The sequence below is a fragment of the Cibotium barometz genome, chromosome 46 (assembly GCF_041138505.1).
Source record: "Cibotium barometz isolate CiBa-2024 chromosome 46, ASM4113850v1, whole genome shotgun sequence".
NCBI classification, from domain to species: Eukaryota; Viridiplantae; Streptophyta; class Polypodiopsida; order Cyatheales; family Cibotiaceae; genus Cibotium; species Cibotium barometz.
Window position 1 is genome coordinate 22,630,981 of NC_141091.1, and position 18,359 is coordinate 22,649,339.

At 40.1% G+C, this 18,359-nt stretch overlaps 1 long non-coding RNA gene and 1 pseudogene across 1 annotated transcript in view; both read left to right on the forward strand.

Moving 5' to 3' along the window:
• The window catches only part of LOC147612011 (uncharacterized), a 72,427-nt gene that overhangs the window by 9,238 nt on the left and 44,830 nt on the right, over positions 1-18,359 (forward strand). Inside the window, exon 2 of the long non-coding RNA XR_015263626.1 lies at positions 5,404-5,581. This is a non-coding gene — a long non-coding RNA (uncharacterized LOC147612011). The remainder of the gene's footprint in view (positions 1-5,403; positions 5,582-18,359) is intronic.
• Positions 5,005-5,182, forward strand: LOC147612012 (U2 spliceosomal RNA; annotated as a pseudogene).

The window sequence follows — 18,359 nt, forward strand, 5'->3', positions numbered from 1 at the left end:
AAAGTGTTAATCTAGGTGCCTTTGAGTATGCTTTCAGTAGCCAATTGTAGCACTAATACCTTCTACAACATTGGCTATGGCCAATCCTATCATATTCTTTGACACTCGTCAAGCCTCTCCATTTTTCATTTATCAAGACATGGTAAAAGTGGGCTTCACTAAGACCACCTTCATGCACACTAATGTTGGTGGCTTTATCGACATTGGTGTAAGTTTCGTGCCAATTACAGTGTCCATATAGAATGGTTGTGTAGTTCTGTCAGGACTTAGTAAGCCGTCGTACAGGCTTAGTGCGACTGAAGCAGTTGAGGTGGAACGTCAGCTTGCTGATTACCTTAGTAAGGGCTTCATTTGCCATAGTGCTTCACCATGGGCATCTCCCATTCTTTTGGTGAAGAAAAAGGATGGATCCATGCGCATGTGTGTGGATTATCGCTCCTTGAATGCGGTAACCATTAAGAACAAATACCCGCTACCTAAGATAGATGAGTTGTTTGATCAACTCAAAGGTGCGAAGCATTTTTCTAAAATTGATTTACGTTCAGGATATCATCAAGTGCGTATTAACGCTGATGATATAACCAAGACTGTGTATTAACGCTGATGATATAACCAAGACTGCGTTCCGGACTCGCTTTGGACACTATGAGTTTTTGGTTATGCCGTTTGGGCTTACTAATGCCCCGGCAACGTTTATGACACTTATGGATAGCGTACTAAGGCCGTACTTAGGCAAATTTGTCATTGTCTTTCTTGATGACATTTTGGTCTATAGTTCGACTTTAGAAGAGCATTTGGAACACTTACGAAAAGTTTTTCAGTTACTATGCGAGAATGCACTTTACGCGAAAGAAAGTAAGTGTGAATTTCTCAAGGATAGCATACAATACCTAGGTCATTTAATTTCTGCAGATGGAATTGCTATGGATGCTAGTAAGGTTGATGCTATTATGCGATGGCCAACACCTCGAAGTAAGGAAGAACTTCAAATCTTCTTGGGAATGGCAGGATTTTATCGCAAATATGTGAACGGTTATGCAAAGATTGTCGCTCCCATGATGACTGATCAATTGAAAGGTGCGGCAATTACCTTTCAATGGCGTGAGGAGCAACAACGTAGCTTTGATAAGCTTAAAGTTGCTTTGGCTACGGCTCCCATCTTGGCAATTGTGGATCCTCAAAAACCATTTGTGATTGAAACGGATGCCAGTGCTAAGGCAGTGGGTGCGGTTCTCATTCAAGATGGTCATCCTGTTGCCTATGAGAGCAAGAAGCTCAATTGTGCTCAACAAAACTACTCAGCTTACGAGCGTGAGCTCTTTGCCATCATATATGCCTTACGAAAATGGCGACATTACTTATATGGTGCGCAATTCAAGATTGTTTTTGATCACGAAAGCATAAAGTGGTTTATGAACCAAACAGATTTGCAGGGTCGAAAGGCCAGATGGGCTGAGATCCTTCAGGAGTATGATTGCAAGCTACGCTATTGCAAAGGACGTTACAATATTGTAGCTGATGCTTTGAGTCGTATGCCAGAGATTAATTTGCTGTTATTCACAGAGTTGAAAAGTGAATTATTAGAATCTTTACGAGGCAAATGCAAGCAGGATTCAACATACTCAAAGGTGTGGAATCATGTTCAAATGAGGGGTCCCTCTCACTCACACGGTAGTGTTCCCAGTTCTTCCACACATGGTTCTTCTTTATCACAAGATGAACTACAGCGATGGAAAAACTTTTCCATCGATGATGGATACTTACTCCACAAGGGGAGAGTTTGTGTTCCGTTAGACTTAGACACTAGGCGCCAAATTCTTTTTGAGTGTCATGATAGTCCAAGTGCAGGTCATGCGGGCATTCGCAAAACGTATGCTCTCATAAGAAAGCATTTCTATTGGCCTGGACTTCACAAGGATGTTACTGACTATGTTCTGCAGTGTCAGAAGTGTCAAGTAAACAAAGCAGAACGTCTTAAAGCTGGCGGGTTACTGCATCCATTAGAGATTCTCGACGGAAAGTGGGAAAGTATCTCTATGGATTTTATAACGGGCTTGCCCACAACGAATCGTGGACATGATGCCATTTGGGTAATCGTGGATCGATTAACCAAGCTTCGTCGGTTTGTGCCTACTAAGAAAACAGTTACAACTCCAGAATTGGGACGCCTTTTCGTGGAGAATGTTTACCGACTTTATGGCTTACCATCCAATATTGTCAGTGATCGCGATCGCAAGTTTAACAGCCATTTTTGGCGAGCAGTATTCAGTAAGCTGGGTACTATGTTGAACCTTAGTACAACTAATCATCCGCAGACAGATGGCCAGACTGAACAGGTTAATCAAGTGCTGGAAGATATGCTTAGGGCATATGTTAGCAAAAAACAATCATGTTGATGTATGGTTTTCAGCCACGTTCACCAGTGTCGGTGGGACTGGCGAATGAGAAAATCAGTCAGGTTAAGGATTTTCTTCAAGACCATATGGATATGTTGCACCTTGCACGATTAAATGTTCGTCAAGCACAAGATCGTTACAAGAAGTTTGCGGACCAGAAACGTAGGCCACTTCACTTTCAAGAAGGTGATTGGGTGTTTTTGAAGGTACCAGAAAACTCCACCGGTTTAAAAACGGGTCCCGTACCAAAATTGTCGCCTCGATTTTGTGGACCGTTTAAGATACTCAAGAAGCTGGGCTCAGTAGCCTATAAACTTGAGTTACCAGCACATTCCAAGGTTCATCCCATCTTTCACATAAGCCGTTTGAGGAAACGCCTTATGGGTCATGAAAGGCCGGTGGATGATTCTTTCTTTGTAGAATATGTGGAACCTCCAATACTGCCTCATGAACCAGAAAGAGGATTAGATTACCACATGTTACGTACTCGCCACCACCAAGTTCGGAAACAAGCTCTTATCAAGTGGAAGGACCGTCCAGAGGAAGGCTCCACTTGGGAAAACATTAGTGTGATGCGGAAACGTTTCCCCACTTTTGTTTTCGAGGACGAAAACTCTTTTCGAAGGGGGGAGTAATGTCAGGACTATGGTCCTATGGAAGTCAAGCCCTAGCATAAGTTAATAGCTTTCGGAGTCTCGAGAGTATTATTAGTGCTAGCAGGGTTCAGGGGTTAATGGGTGTTAGGGTTTGGTCGATGTGTGTACACATCTAAGTTAGCACGGCTCTTAAGTAAGATGGGCGGCCGGGCTAGGAGGTGTGGACACAGGCCAGGGTTTTGGTATAAAACCCAACGAGAAACCCTAACTCGTCATTATATGGTTGGGAGGTGAACTCACTTCCACCCTCTCTCCTCCACGCCTAGGCTATGGTGGCTTGAGGAAGACGCAGCCGTAGCGGAGGTGTTACAAGTTCTAGCCACACGTAATGATATTTAGGTACTAGCACTCTTACTTAAGCACACAATGATTTAAAAGCCATAAAGAAGGATAAAAACAAGTAAGAAATTCCACTCTCAACTCACACAATACTGATGACTAGCACAAGATAACATTAGGGCTCAAAAGGTGATATTACACAGAGTTTGGTAATGAGAATGTGATATTTAGGCTATTTTAACGAATGAGTTAACATGCTCCCCTTTTTATTATGATTCCATCTTCAAATTGGTCATATGAGTGTATAAAAATATCTAGTACAAAGGGTATAATGAATAATAATGTTGTGTGGCTCTTACTTGAAGTAGAGGATAGGTGCCCACATAAGTGTGTTTGTATCATATCTTTAAAGAGTATTATAAGCAGTGCCATCATGCCATGAATCTCGAGCTTATGGAAATATGCTATTACTTGTCTCAGGAGTTGGCCCTTTATTCAAGTGAAACATTGTACAATTCAAGTTGGGGCTGTTTTTAGATAGGTTGCAATCCCATATTTGCTTTTGTAATTACATCACGGGTCTTGTTAGGCATGCGATAGTGTCCTCTTGAATCTTCAAGTTGGGGCTATTTTTAAATAGGTTGCAATCCCATATTTGCTGTTTTTAGATAGGTTGCAATCCCATATTTGCTTTTGTAATTACATCACGGGTCTTGTTAGGCATGCGATAGTGTCCTCTTGAATCTTCCACGTGCCGATACCTCCATATGGAGAGAAGAACCCTATGATTGCTTTAGCTCTGCCATTTTGACTTGTAGCACCTTATAGCCAATGTTTTAAACTCTCTCTCTCTCTCTCTCTCTCTCTCTCTCTCTCTCTCTCTCTCTCTCTCTCTCTCTCTCTCTCTCTCTCTCTCCTCGATCACAAAAGTAAGGAGTTCAATGGGTCGTATCACTCCGAATCAACGAATTGTGGAGGATCAACTTCTTCATCTTCGTGTACGGTTATAAGTTTAGGGCATAGCTATATCTACATGCAATGAGAAGGTGTGTTTGTGAACTCGTGCCCTTCCTTGGGCTTGTTTATAACAACGGGAGGATTGTCTTGAGGAGTGCTATACAGCATCCTAGTCATCATCAATCGTAATGTCATCTCATTAGCACGCTATATGGTGGGCCGATTGTAGCACCAATACCTTCTACAAGACTTGAGGAGGTATAGCTCTCTCGGTATGCCGATAACACATCATGCTCTTTGACAGTCAGGGGCAAACGCCTCTCCATTCTTCATTTATCTAGACGTAGCGGTGGTGGGAAGCACACTAACGTTGGTGGCTTTATCGGAGATTCATGGGTGTCCACATATAGTATGCAATTAATAGTTAGGTATTGGCACCCTTACTATAGCGATGCAAAAGCCATGATAATGAGCGCATCCCTATCCTTCAAGTCTCTAGTGGATGGTTATGAAAAGTGCATGATCATTCTAATTTCTCTAGTCACTCGGAGGTGGTTGCTTGATGACTTTATGTCTGTGGCCTTACAAAGCATATGCATGGAATAGCAGTGTGAAAATTCTTCTTTGCAAGTCGAGGGATCCGCCTTTTTATCCCATAGGGCGGGCTGGAGTGCGAGGGCTGGTATAAAATCCATAGGGGTGAGCCGTGGTGTCTCATACCTTTCTCGGCCTTTTGGCTAAGATCAAGTGTAGTATCTGTTCTTATCAGTTTAATATCTGATATGTGGCCCATCGGGCCACATGATATTAACCTCATTTCTTTCATGGGGGTAAATACCTGTCTAGAGCTCAAGTGCTCTCTCGCTATAGTAGTCCTACTATAGCGAGAGAGCACTTGATCAAGTGTAGTATCTGTTCTTATCAGTTTAATATCTGATATGTGGCCCATCGGGCCACATGATATTAACCTAATTTCTTTCATGGGGGTAAATACCTGTCTAGAGCTCAAGTGCTCTCTCGCTATAGTAGTCCTACTAAAATGAACTGCCAGTTTCATACAAAACAGGCATCATATATATATATATATATATAACAGTCAGCTTTCAATACAAGAGGTGCAATATTTGGACTCTGTGCTTCATGTTCATGGCAAAAGCTATGCCTCCTCAGACTCCTCTTAGTGTCTGATTTTTGCTCATATGCCGGTAATCATGTGTGCCAGTAATCCTCCTCATACATGACACGATTGACTCTCAACTCTTAGCTATGCTTCTGCTCTTGCTACCCCTCCAGGTTCCTTACCCCCAAGTGATAAAAGTACTTAACAACAGTGGCTACTACCAGCAAGGCGATTCTAGTGATGTGATTGTTGTTAGCCGTATACATGATGAAGCCAATGGAAGAACAGCTGGGCGAAGAGCAACACGGAACCAAAGCTGTTGTGCTTGCCATTTGAGGCTGATCTACGCTTGCCAAGGAGGCCTCTCGATCTACTATTGTCACAATGGTTTTGCCTTCTTGATTAAATCGGTACAAGGTAGCTCCAAGCTAATGTTTCAATAGGTCGAAATCGATATTCAAGCTAAGGTTGCTTGTGCTTAGTTTTGTCCTCCAATGCAACCACTGTAGGTTATTATTCTGGTTTCAATTGCTAGTTCTCTTTTACCTATGGCTAGATCACATCATGAATAAGTTTTTGCATGACATTTTGAAGCTTGTACCAAGTAAAAGAAACAAAGAGCATAGAAATTTCAGAAGACCATCAAGCACAAGCTACATGGTATGCACACTAGGAACGCAATAAACGACCTTTTGGATGACTTTTTGGCAAGCTACCCCTCTAGGTTCCTTACCCCAAGTGACACTTAACAGTGGCTACTACTAGCACCCTTGTTGGAAGGCGATGCTATGATGTGATTGTTAGTCGAATACATGAAACCAATGGAAGAACAACTGGGCAGAGAGCAACATGGCACTACAGTTGTGCTCCATTGAGGTAGATCATGGATAGGCTGAAGACAATTGATACCAATGAGAATGCGTTGCCATGCTTCATCGATTTTTTTAAAGCATCTTTCATAGCTCAAGTCAACCATCTATGAGAAAACATCGAGTATGATGGCAAGCTAGACTCCAACACTTGGCATTCTAGGTGTATCAGTTTGAAGCATGGGAGAAGATCACAAGATAAGGCCCAATAGCATAAGGAACTGATTATGATTGCCAGTGTGCCAAATTTGAGGGAACCAAGATAGGGCCCCTAGTAGCACAAGGAACCGATTATGATTGCCAGTGTGGCAAATTTGAGGGACCCCATCACTTCAGAATCTTGACCGCGTCGAGGGTTTTACAACAAAACTCATAATGAAAAACTCACCTTTGCTAATAAGGTCACCCATTGCTTTGTACTTTGCTGAAGTTTGAAAGGGACAAGATGGGTACTTTCATAGATTGGACGTTTGAAAGGGACAAGATGGGTACTTTCATAGATTGGACGTTTGTCAAGGTCATGAATATGACATAACGTGGAGTTGACATACAATTGTGGAAGACTTAAAATTCCAATGTGTCAAACGCTATGACAGTGTAGTTTAAAGTTCATTGTAGGCATCTCATATCATTAGTTATTGCACCCATATAGGGTCATACAATTGTTTGTTTGCAGCATTTAGCCTTGAATGCAAGTAGCATTTGGAAATACGTATGCATAATGAGGATCTCTATGTTTTGTATTATACTTTAGATTAAGTCTATTTCCAATGTTGTACGTATGCATAATGAGGATCTCTATGTTTTGTATTATACTTTAGATTAAGTCTATATCCAATGTTGTCTTTTGTGTGTTTGTAAGATAAGTTTGATTAGCATTGATGCCCCGCAACTGCTTGAGTCCACCCATCCACAGACCCTATCCTCGGGACGCATCGTACTCCCCCCCTCACTAACCAACTGATGAATCAATCGAGGGAGTATACAATCAATTCGGGGACTAAAGTTGCATGACCCCCTTGTTCTATAACCATTGACCCCGTATCATCATTGATAGATTCATCATTGTTAAGGTTTGTTGTAAAAATCAACAAGATGAGTACTAATAGTTCATCATGAAACAATCACATAATATCGACGGAGGTATCAATCATGTGCATAGAATCTCGAACATATTCTCACGCATCAAAAAGCATAAAAGCAATGTATAGTAACATCCAGATCTCAACATCCTTATACCATCATCCACTTTCCTAACGCATCAACATACCTTCATGTACCCTTATATTTCTAGGAGCATCTATAAGAAGTCATGACCTAACATAACATAATACTACACAACATTGAAAATCCAAAAACTACTTAATGTGTACATTTATTTTCTATGTATTATTTATATAAAAGTATTATATATACCCACACAAACATCCCTCAAGATATCCTCATAAACATCCATAAATGAAAAAAAAAACATCCATAAATGAAAAAAATACATCCACCACATATACATACCAAGCAGCAATATCAAGCATCTCTCTCTCTCTCTCTCTCTCTCTCTCTCTCTCTCTCTCTCTCCCCAACACGCCTGAATAACTCCACAATAGGAACTCCCCAAAAGACTATAGAATAAATTAAAATAATAAAATATATATAGCTTACCAGCAGCATCTGAGCTAGAGGTTGGTGAAGAATAAAGCATGAGCAGGGAAGTTGCGATTGACCTGTGACCTTTGACAACTCCAGTGAAGGCAACACCTTCTTGGTCCTTTTGGTTCTTGGCTATAGCTTGGTAATGGTCTCCATTGTATGTCCTCCTAGCTTCTCACATTGATCTACCACAAGAGTGGGGTCATGGAACCACACGCCCCTGCCAGCTTTTGTAAGGTTTGGGGGACCATTTAAAATAAGCATCTTGAAGCAGTTTAATTGAGCACTTAAAACCTTCTTTTTTACATCAGTGAAAATTTTCCAAAATGCATAATTCTCAATGGAAAAAAGTTTCTCTCTCTCTCTCTCTCTCTCTCTCTCTCTCTCTCTCTCTCTCTCTCTCTCTCTCTCTCTTTTCGTAATTGAAGATATATTACCAAAAATACTTTACAAATGCCCACATGGCTACCATATGATGTACTAGCTTTCCCTCACTTACTCTGAACCACAAGTGTAGCTCGGAGTACCCTCATCCAATATATAGCCATGTCATTCTCCACCAAATGACCTGACCGCGAAGAGACTTGCCACAATAGTAGCCCTTTTATACGACCTATGGGAGCTATAATACCAACTTTTGCATCAAATATGAAGGCATTCTTAGTTAACCAGATATGCCACATACCTGTCCACTTGAAAAAGGAAAGAAAACTGAATGTTCAGGGTTATCTGGCCCATTCGGAATCTTACCAAAAATCTAATCTTTAACCTTTACGGGCCTATTTGTCAATGGAGTCCATACGCAAGAAAGGAAATCCCATACCTTCTTTGCCACACACGGACATGAAATGAAAAGATGCGGGCATGTTTACAAAACACACAATTACCAGAAGCAATCCACCTCTTTTGTGACTGGTCCCTGGTAGACCTCCAACTAGCATGCACCATAGGAACACCTTCTCTTGATATGGAATCTTAGACCGCTAGCCTTGCAAGATTACTTCCTTCCACTAGGCCCTACTGTTCCTGATGTTCCATACCCTATTAGCCTTCTCAATGATGTAACTCTTGTCTTCTACCACCATCATATGGTACACTTGATGTTCCATACCCTATTAGCCTTCTCAATGATGTAACTCTTGTCTTCTACCACCATCATATGGTACACTTGATTTGTTGTATGCTGAAAAATGTCATGAGGCTTTCTAAATGCCCAATATAACCAAGGTTGTTGATCCTCCAACTAAGGAATATCACCAAACGATGTAAGTGCTGCCCTCACCTTCTTCCATAACTGTAAATATCCACGTGGAACACGAAAATATTGATGGATTTTTCGAAAAGAAAATAAGTGGCCTCTACGTGGCAACAAAGCATCCAGAATCCTCACGAGTCCCAATCGAGCCATTCTATTGAATTTTGGCCGCTCAACAAGTTTGTCAGGCCACTCCAGAAGTTGTGAAATAGCCAACACCTCACTTGCCATAGAATTAAACTGCAACCACTGATTTGAAGGCTTCCATTTAGTGTGTGCCAGCACCTCCTTCCATGAGATCATCAAATGAGAAAGGAGATGTCAAGCCACCACTCGAACCTATTGAGAACCATTCACTACATCCCACCATGTACCATCAATCCTGGTATTACCATGCACAAGTGCGACCTCCTCTATGAGGGCCTTAGCTATTACCACCCATGGCTCTTGAGATACACACATATCTTGCAATCAAGGCCATCTCCTAGCGACCATATGTAATCTGACATCTAATAGGACTATCCCTCCACTCCTCTTCTCCACAGAATGGCTATGCATCTCCAATACCAAAGAGCAATGATCTGACAAAATAAGTTTATATTCCATTTGCATGGACAATATCTATGGCAGAAACAAATCATGCTGGCAAATATACATTCAGAGACGAGCTCTTGTACCCACGTACTATTGAGAGGCATATGTAAATCCTCTCTCTTGCGGGTGTAGCCATGACCACATATCTTGTTTCAAAACTTGATTTTTGACAAACACATTCCAGCTGAGCCTCTCCAACCCATTCATAATAGAGTGAGGTATAGAAGCAAGCTCGGGCAATTCACATACATTAAAATCGCCCAACATAAAGCTAGGCTTAGCGTTGCACAAACATAATAAATCATCCCATTACTGACAACGCTGTGCAACACCATTAGGTGCATACAGCCCTACAAGCCATAATGTTTCATCCATAAACTCCACTTCCACAATCTATCCTTTCACATACATCTGTTGGAATTAGGGTTGCAGGAATGCACACACAACTTCAAGAAGATGAGGAAGTTTGAGCACAACACAGTAGTGTATTATGAGTGCCAAAAATGAAAGATAACAAGCCCTAGAAGATAATGGGCGTATATACAATGCACGGGGGAAAAAACCTCCTAGTGAGGGAAAAAGTGCCCCGGCGGTCCTAAGTGTGTTCACACACATCACTACTATAATATGGTAACAAATCCCCCCTGGAGTGATGCGGTGAACAAGAGCTAGCACTCATGTATAGGGAAGTGTCTAGCTATGTGGATGAATCCACAAAAGGGAGTAAGCCCAAAGCTTTGCGAAAAGCTTCGAACTTCTCACGAGGCAGAGCCTTTGTGAAAAGGTCTGCAAGGTTATCCTGTGTTGGCACATAAGCCAAACTGATCTCTCCTGCAGAGAGTCTCTCCCTGACATAATGGTAGTGCACCTCAATGTGCTTCGTACGAGCATGGAACATTGGGTTCCGCGCAACTGCCAATGCGCTCTGACTGTCAGTGAAGATGGTGGTGGCAGATGGCTGCCCAACACCCAAATCAGCCATAAGGCGTCTGAGCCACACACACTCAACCGTAGCTGTGAAAGCTGCCCTGTACTCAGCTTCACAACTAGAAGTGGCCACAGTAGGCTGCTTCTTGCTCAACCATGATATGCATGAGCTTCCAAGCATGAAGCAAAAACCACTCGTGGACACGCGTGTGTCATAACAACCAGCCCAGTCAGAATCTGAAAAAGCATGTAAATCTGGCGGCAATGATCCCCCCTTGGGATAAAACAACCCAAGATGCCGAGTACCACTCAAATAGCGAAAGATACGCTTCACTGCCTGCCAATGCTTAATGCCTGGGCTATGCATAAATCTGCTCACCTGTGAGACTGCAAACTGAATGTCTGGCCTCGTAATGCATACATAAATGAGGCAACCAACAGCTGTCTGATAGAGTGTGACATCAAAGTGATCTCCAGCATCATGAAGACTCAACTTCAAACCTGTCTCCATTGGAGTAGCAATAGGCTTGCAGTCTTCAAGGCCAAATCTCCGCAACAATGTTTCAATATACTTTGTCTGACACAAAGCAATACCTCCATCACACTGCTTAAATTGTATCCCCAAATAATGATGCAAATGCCCCAAATCTGACATCTCAAAAGAGGCATTCAAATCAGCCTTAAAATCAGCAATATGACTCTCATTTGGTCCTGTGAGCAGCATGTCATCGACATAGAGAGCAATGATTAGATGTACACCATCCACACGTTTAACATACAAAGTGCTTTCTGTTGGACTATTCTGAAACCCATGTGCAGTCAAATATGCATGTATTTTTTCATACCAAGCTCGTGGAGCTTGCTTTAAACCATATAAAGCCTTTTTTAACCTGCACACTTTGTTTTCCTGCCCTCTTTGAACAAAACCACGAGGCTGCGATACATACACCTCCTCATGCAAATCTCCATTTAAGAACGCAGTCTTTATGTCCAGCTGATGTACATTCCAACCATTATGAGCTGCTAATGCACAGATGCTACGAACAGTGGTCATACGACATGTGGGAGCAAAAGTCTCATCAAAATCAATGCCCTTCTCTTGAGCATAACCTTTTGCAACAAGCCTAGCCTTATGGCGATCCACTGTGCCATCAGGCTTACACTTCAATTTGTATACCCACTTAGTGCCAATGGCCTTCTTGCCAGGGGGCAAGTCACATAAAGACCATGTACCATTCTTCATAATAGCATCGTATTCTGCTTGCATAGCAGCCATCCAATTTTCTGAACTTTGTGCCTCATCAAATGAAACAGGCTCACTTTCATCGCACATACTAGAAACAGCCAATGCATAACAATCTGACGCATAAGAGGCACCATGAGAGCCAGAACGAGTGCGACTAGTCAAAGGGGCATCCAACTTGCTGTCACGCAAAGTCTGCACCAGCCATCTAGGCATATTCCTAGAGCCCTCAATCTCTTGTCTCTCATCGTCAAGTGCATCATGCACATCTGCATCAGATATAGGCTGATCTGTGCCATCATTTAAAACCTGCATAGGCTGAAAAACTGCCTCATGAGGTATTGCACTTGACTGTGCACCACTGAAAAGAGGCAACAATGTATCATAGACATCACGTGAGCTGATATCTGTCTCCTTAGTACATGAAACCAAGGGCTGAACTGCATCTTCCACAAATACAACATCACGGCTAACCAAAATGCGCTTTGTCTGTGGATGATACAAACGATAGCCTTTGCTCTCAGCACTATATCCAACAAAAATACATTTGACAGCTTTGTCATCCAATTTTCTGCGATGTTGCACAGGCACTAATGCATATGCCAGGCAACCAAAAACACGTAAATGGCCAACAGATGGCTTGCGGCTATGCCAAGCCTCATATGGAGTGACAACCTGTAATGCTTTGGTGGGACACCTGTTTAGTACATAAGTGGCACACATGACAGCCTCAAGCCAAAAACCATGTGGTAGACTTTGACTCTTAACCATACATCTTGCCATTTCCATGAGAGACCTGTTTTTTCTCTCAGCCACACCATTTTGCTGTGGTGTATACGGCACTGTACATTGGTGTTTTATCCCACGCTCAGCCAGAAATGCATTAAATTCTGAAGACATATACTCCCCCCCTCGATCTGAACGGAGGGTGCCCATCTTACTTTCTGACACATTTTCAGCCATAACCAAAAACTGTTTGAAGCACAAAAACACTTCGGACTTTGCCTTCAAAGGATATACCCATGCATGCCTGGTAAAATCATCAATGAAAGTCACGAAGTAAAGGTAGTTTCCAAATGATGGAGTTTGCATGGGACCACAAACATCACTGTGAACAAGCTGCAATCTGCGTTCAGCTCTCACTGATCAGCTCTCACTGATCCATCTTTGGGAAAGGAAGCACGCTGCATTTTACCCAATATGCAGCCCTCACAAACATGTTTGACAGGTGCCTCAAGCTTAGGCAAAGAAGACACCATTTCAGATTTCTGCAGGCGCAGCAAACTTGCAAAATTCAGATGACCAAAACGTGCATGCCACAGTTTTGCATTTGAAATAGCCTGCGTATCCATAATAGCACATGCTAAATCCTCTACACATTTGCCATCCATATTGAGCTTATACAGCCCTCGACATAGTGAACTAGATGCTACAATGATGTCACCACAAGAGAGATCATGAACAGTACATCTGTCATCCACAAATTTTACAACCAAACCTGTTTTGGCAAATGCGGAGACTGACAGCAGATTCTTTTTGATCCCTGGCACATACAATGCATCAAAAAGTGTAAAGGTGTTGCCATTTGCAACATTCAGCACAATCTGTCCAACTCCTTTAACGGGATAAGAGGAGTTATTGGCACAAGTGACAGTATTCCCTGTGGGAGCAGACTCAAGGAAAGTGAATAAACTGCGCTGCGAGGTGATATGCTTAGTGGCACCACTGTCAAAGTACCATACATCTGAATCTACTGCAGACATACATGTGTCATGCAAAGATGGGTCATAACTGCACTGCGCATTGAATGCCCATTCTGTATCTAGCACAACATTAGCAGATTCATTGTTAGAAGGAGAGGCATCTGCAACAACAGCCATACCAGCCTCTTTCTTCTTAGCCTCTTTCGCAGCCAGCTTAGGACACGCTTTGATGACATGATCATTTCCCTTACAATACTTGCAAAATGTCTTCTGTTTGTCACCCTTCTTCTCATCTTTGTCTTCCTTCTTTGGTTGCGCAGCATTTGCAGATTTCTGCTTACTAGAAGAAAAGCCAGCTTTACCTTTCCCGCTTCTCTGACTAGCAACGAAAGCTTGATCTGCGACACGCATAATATTCCTGTTTTGCCTTGACTGGTCTTCTTGCAGCAAAACAGAAACTAACTCCTCAAATGATAAGGCATTGGGATTGCCTTTCATTACAAGCGAAGAGTGGAAGCAAAACCCTGATAAGAATCTGGTAGACCATTCAAAACAGTCTGCACAAGTGAACTGTCTGACAGGATTTCATCTGCAGAAATGAGCTGCTCTTTGAAATCCTTGATCTTTGTCAAAAAGCTATCCATAGAATCACCTTCGTTCATATGCTCACTCTCCAATTGTTTTCGGAGGTAAGCAACACGAGCCTCATTTCTTGCCTGATACAATGTGGCAAGTACATCCCAAGCATCCTTAGAAGTCCTACAGGAGCGAATATGTGGGATAATGGTACGTTTGACAGACAGCGCAATCAAGGCATGAGCCTGCGCATCTCTACCATCCCAACGAATCTGCTCTGCTGAAAGTGGTGGTTCTCGAACAGCTGCTACAGCACTTGTGCCTGCACCATCATCAACAGTACCTGTTTCTGATGTGTTTGCAGCATTCCCAGCCACAATAGGACGTGCATCAATACCCTGCACAATGTTCCATAACCCCTTTGCTACCAATACATGTCGCATCATATATGCCCACAATGGATAGTTGGTGCCATCCAACTTATCCTCAGCAGCCAACATGCGGAATACATCATTGTTGTCAGCCATGGCCAATGACTGTACTACTAGATGTAAATGCTGTCTGTAAGAGGTAAACCTGTATAAAATCGACCTGTGCTATGTAGCACAGCCCAAAACAGACGAATGGGCACCTGTCCTGCAGATTTTAATCTTGACAGAAAATCTGCACAGTAGGACGATTTTGCCTGCGCAGTACTTGGAATGCAAAAACGGAGGGCGAAATGACTTCAAATCATATACTAACCTGCAGACGCTCGTGAAACCTCGTCGCAATCGGAGGAGATGAAGCGGCATGTGCCGGTGATGCTGCCCGGGAGGAGGAAGCCTGCTCTGATACCAATTGTTGGAATTAGGGTTGCAGGAATGCACACACAACTTCAAGAAGATGAGGAAGTTTGAGCACAACACAGTAGTGTATTATGAGTGCCAAAAATGAAAGATAACAAGCCCTAGAAGATAATGGGCGTATATACAATGCACGGGGGAAAAAACCTCCTAGTGAGGGAAAAAGTGCCCCGGCGGTCCTAAGTGTGTTCACACACATCACTACTATAATATGGTAACAACATCCACATCCATACTTATAACATACATATCCACATCTATCCTTTCACATACATACATCCACATCCATCCTTTCACATACATACATCCACATCCATTCTTTCACATACATCCACATCCATCCCATATTATTCATTTACATCTTGATTCACATGACATCTCATCACATCTATTCACATCACATCCATCCATCCATTCATTCACATTTATCTGATTCACATCACATCTATCCATCCATTCATTCACATTTATCTGATTCACATCACATCTATCCATCCATTCATTCACATTTATCTGATTCACATCACATCTATCCATCGGTTCATTCTTTTATAAAAATCAACTTCTGTGGGAATAACTTTTTTATAAAAATCCTTTTATACATCTATTTATGCATAAATTCAATTTTTAGGAAATAACACTTTCGAAATAAAAATAAATTCCTTTATGCATCTTTCTATGCATAAAATAAAATTTAATGAGAATAACTATTTTGAAAATAAATTCCTTTATGCATCTTTCGATGCATAAAATCAAAATCAATGAGAATAACTCTTTTGAAATAAAAATAAATTTCTTTATGCATCTTTCTATGCAGAAAATCAGAATTCATGAGAATAACACTTTTGGAATAAAAATAAATTTCTTTATGCATCTTTCTATGCATAAAATCAGAATTGATGAGAATAACACTTTTGGAATAAAAATAAATTTCTTTATGCATCTTTCTATGCATAAAATCAGAATTGATGAGAATAACACTTTTGGAATAAAAATAAATTTCTTATGCATCTTTCTATGCATAAAATCAGAATTGATGAGAATAACACTTTTGGAATAAAAATAAATTCTTTATGCATCTTTCTATGCATAAAATCAAAATTGATGAGAATAACACTTTTGGAATAAAAATAAATTCCTTTATGCATCTTTCTATGCATAAAATCAGAATCGATGAGAATAACTCTTTTGAAATAAAAATAAATTCCTTTTATCAATGAGAATAACTCTTTTGAAATAAAAATAAATTTCTTTACGCATCTTTCTATGCATAAAATCAAAATTGATGAGAATAACACTTTTGGAATAAAAATAAATTTGTTTATGCATCTTTCTATGCATAAAATCAGAATTGATGAGAATAACTCTTTTGAAATAAAAATAAATTCCTTTATGCATCTTTCTATGCATGAAATCGAAATCAATGAGAATAACTCTTTTGAAATAAAAATAAATTTCTTTATGCATCTTTCTATGCATAAAATCAAAATTCTTTATGCATCTTTCTATGCATAAAATCAAAATTGATGAGAATAACACTTTTGGAATAAAAATAAATTTCTTTATGCATCTTTCTATGCATAAAATCAGAATCAATGAGAATAACTCTTTTGAAATAAAAATAAATTCTTTTATGCATCTTTCTATGCATAAAATCAAAATCGATAAGAATAACACTTTTGGAATAAAAATAAATTTCTTTATGAACTTTTCAATGCATAAAATCAAAATTGATGAGAATAACACTTTGGAAATAAAAATAAATTTCTTTATGCATCTTTCTATGCATAAAATCAAAATTTGATGAAAGTAACTCTTTTTTAATCAAATATTCCCAATATGCATCTTTCTATGCATAGAAATTAATTCTAATGAAAATAACACTTTTATAAAAATATTTCTAATATGCATTTTTCTATGCATAGAATAAAAATAACACTTTTAGAATACACAAGCAGTGGGGATTACTCTTTTTGAATAATAAAAAGATAAAACTTATTTCACTAAATTTAAGAAAATTTTGCCATAACCTCCTTTGTATGGCTGACCATTTTTTAAAATTTAAATTTACTCGAATTTATCCAAGATGATTTAAATCATTCTAATCTAATCAATTTTCACTTTATTATTAAGAGTAAACAATATGAAAAGTTTAATTCCATCAATTTGATTACACATCTAGGATAAAGAAAGGCTGAATGAAGAGAAGGGAGAAAGCCTTTCCAACAAGGCATAACATCCATTTTCATTTTGAAGAAAGCAAAAATCAGAAAACCATAAAATAGAATAAGAAAAAGTAGAATTTCTAACTTACTAGGACTTTTGTGAGCTTTCCTTTATCTTGATGGTTTGAGGGATCTACTCTTGTTTGCAACAAGAGTGGCCACCAATTCTTTTTAAGAGGAAATGGTCAAAAACAAATGAATTATCAATGAATTCACTGTTTTTAGCTCTGGGGAGGAGGAGCAGAGTAACAGTGCATAAAACACTATTAACCATTTACAAAGGGGGAGGCTTCATCTATAGGAAAAAGTGAGCATCTAACCAAGCAAACTGATTCTAGAATTTTCCAGATCAGTTTGGTCAAATTTTGACCATTTTTAGGTCAGTTTAGCTTACTTTTTGGATCTAGTTGAAGCAAGAGAGAGGAGAGATGAAAATATCTCATTATTTATGAGTTTAAAACTCAACCACATATGTGAAATAGGTGCCTCCTTCATGAGGGGAATTCCCTACACTGAGGTGTCAAAAATGCATCATTTCTTCTAAATATCTCTTCTTTTTTAACTAATAACCTTGTCCTTAGTCAACTCTTCATCTTATGTGAGTATTTACTCATTTTTGGGGGAGATTTTCTTTATTTCTTCAATTTATCTCTCCTCCCTACATTTGGATTAATCTAATTGGCCCCTCAAAACCTTAATCTAAAATTTTCAGAAAATCTAGACCCTTAGGATAAGGCCTTTTGAACATATTATAATTTATTTCTAATGCACCTTCTGAATTTATGTTTCGAGGGAATTTATTTTAATAAGAATAGATATTTTTCCATCTAAAAATATCTAAAAGTTGAATAATCTCTCTCTAGAATATTTTCTCTCTCTAAGCCAAAATAGGTAGAAACAAGATCTGTCTTTTATTTCAGAGAGGGGAATAATTATAAGATCAAAAGGGGAGGTTCTTACACCTACACACCTCAAAAGCCGGAGGGAGGAATCTTACAGTCAAGACCTCGGCGACCTCGGTCGACCTTGCTACTACGTGAGACGTCCTCCATTGACTCTCTGTCAGC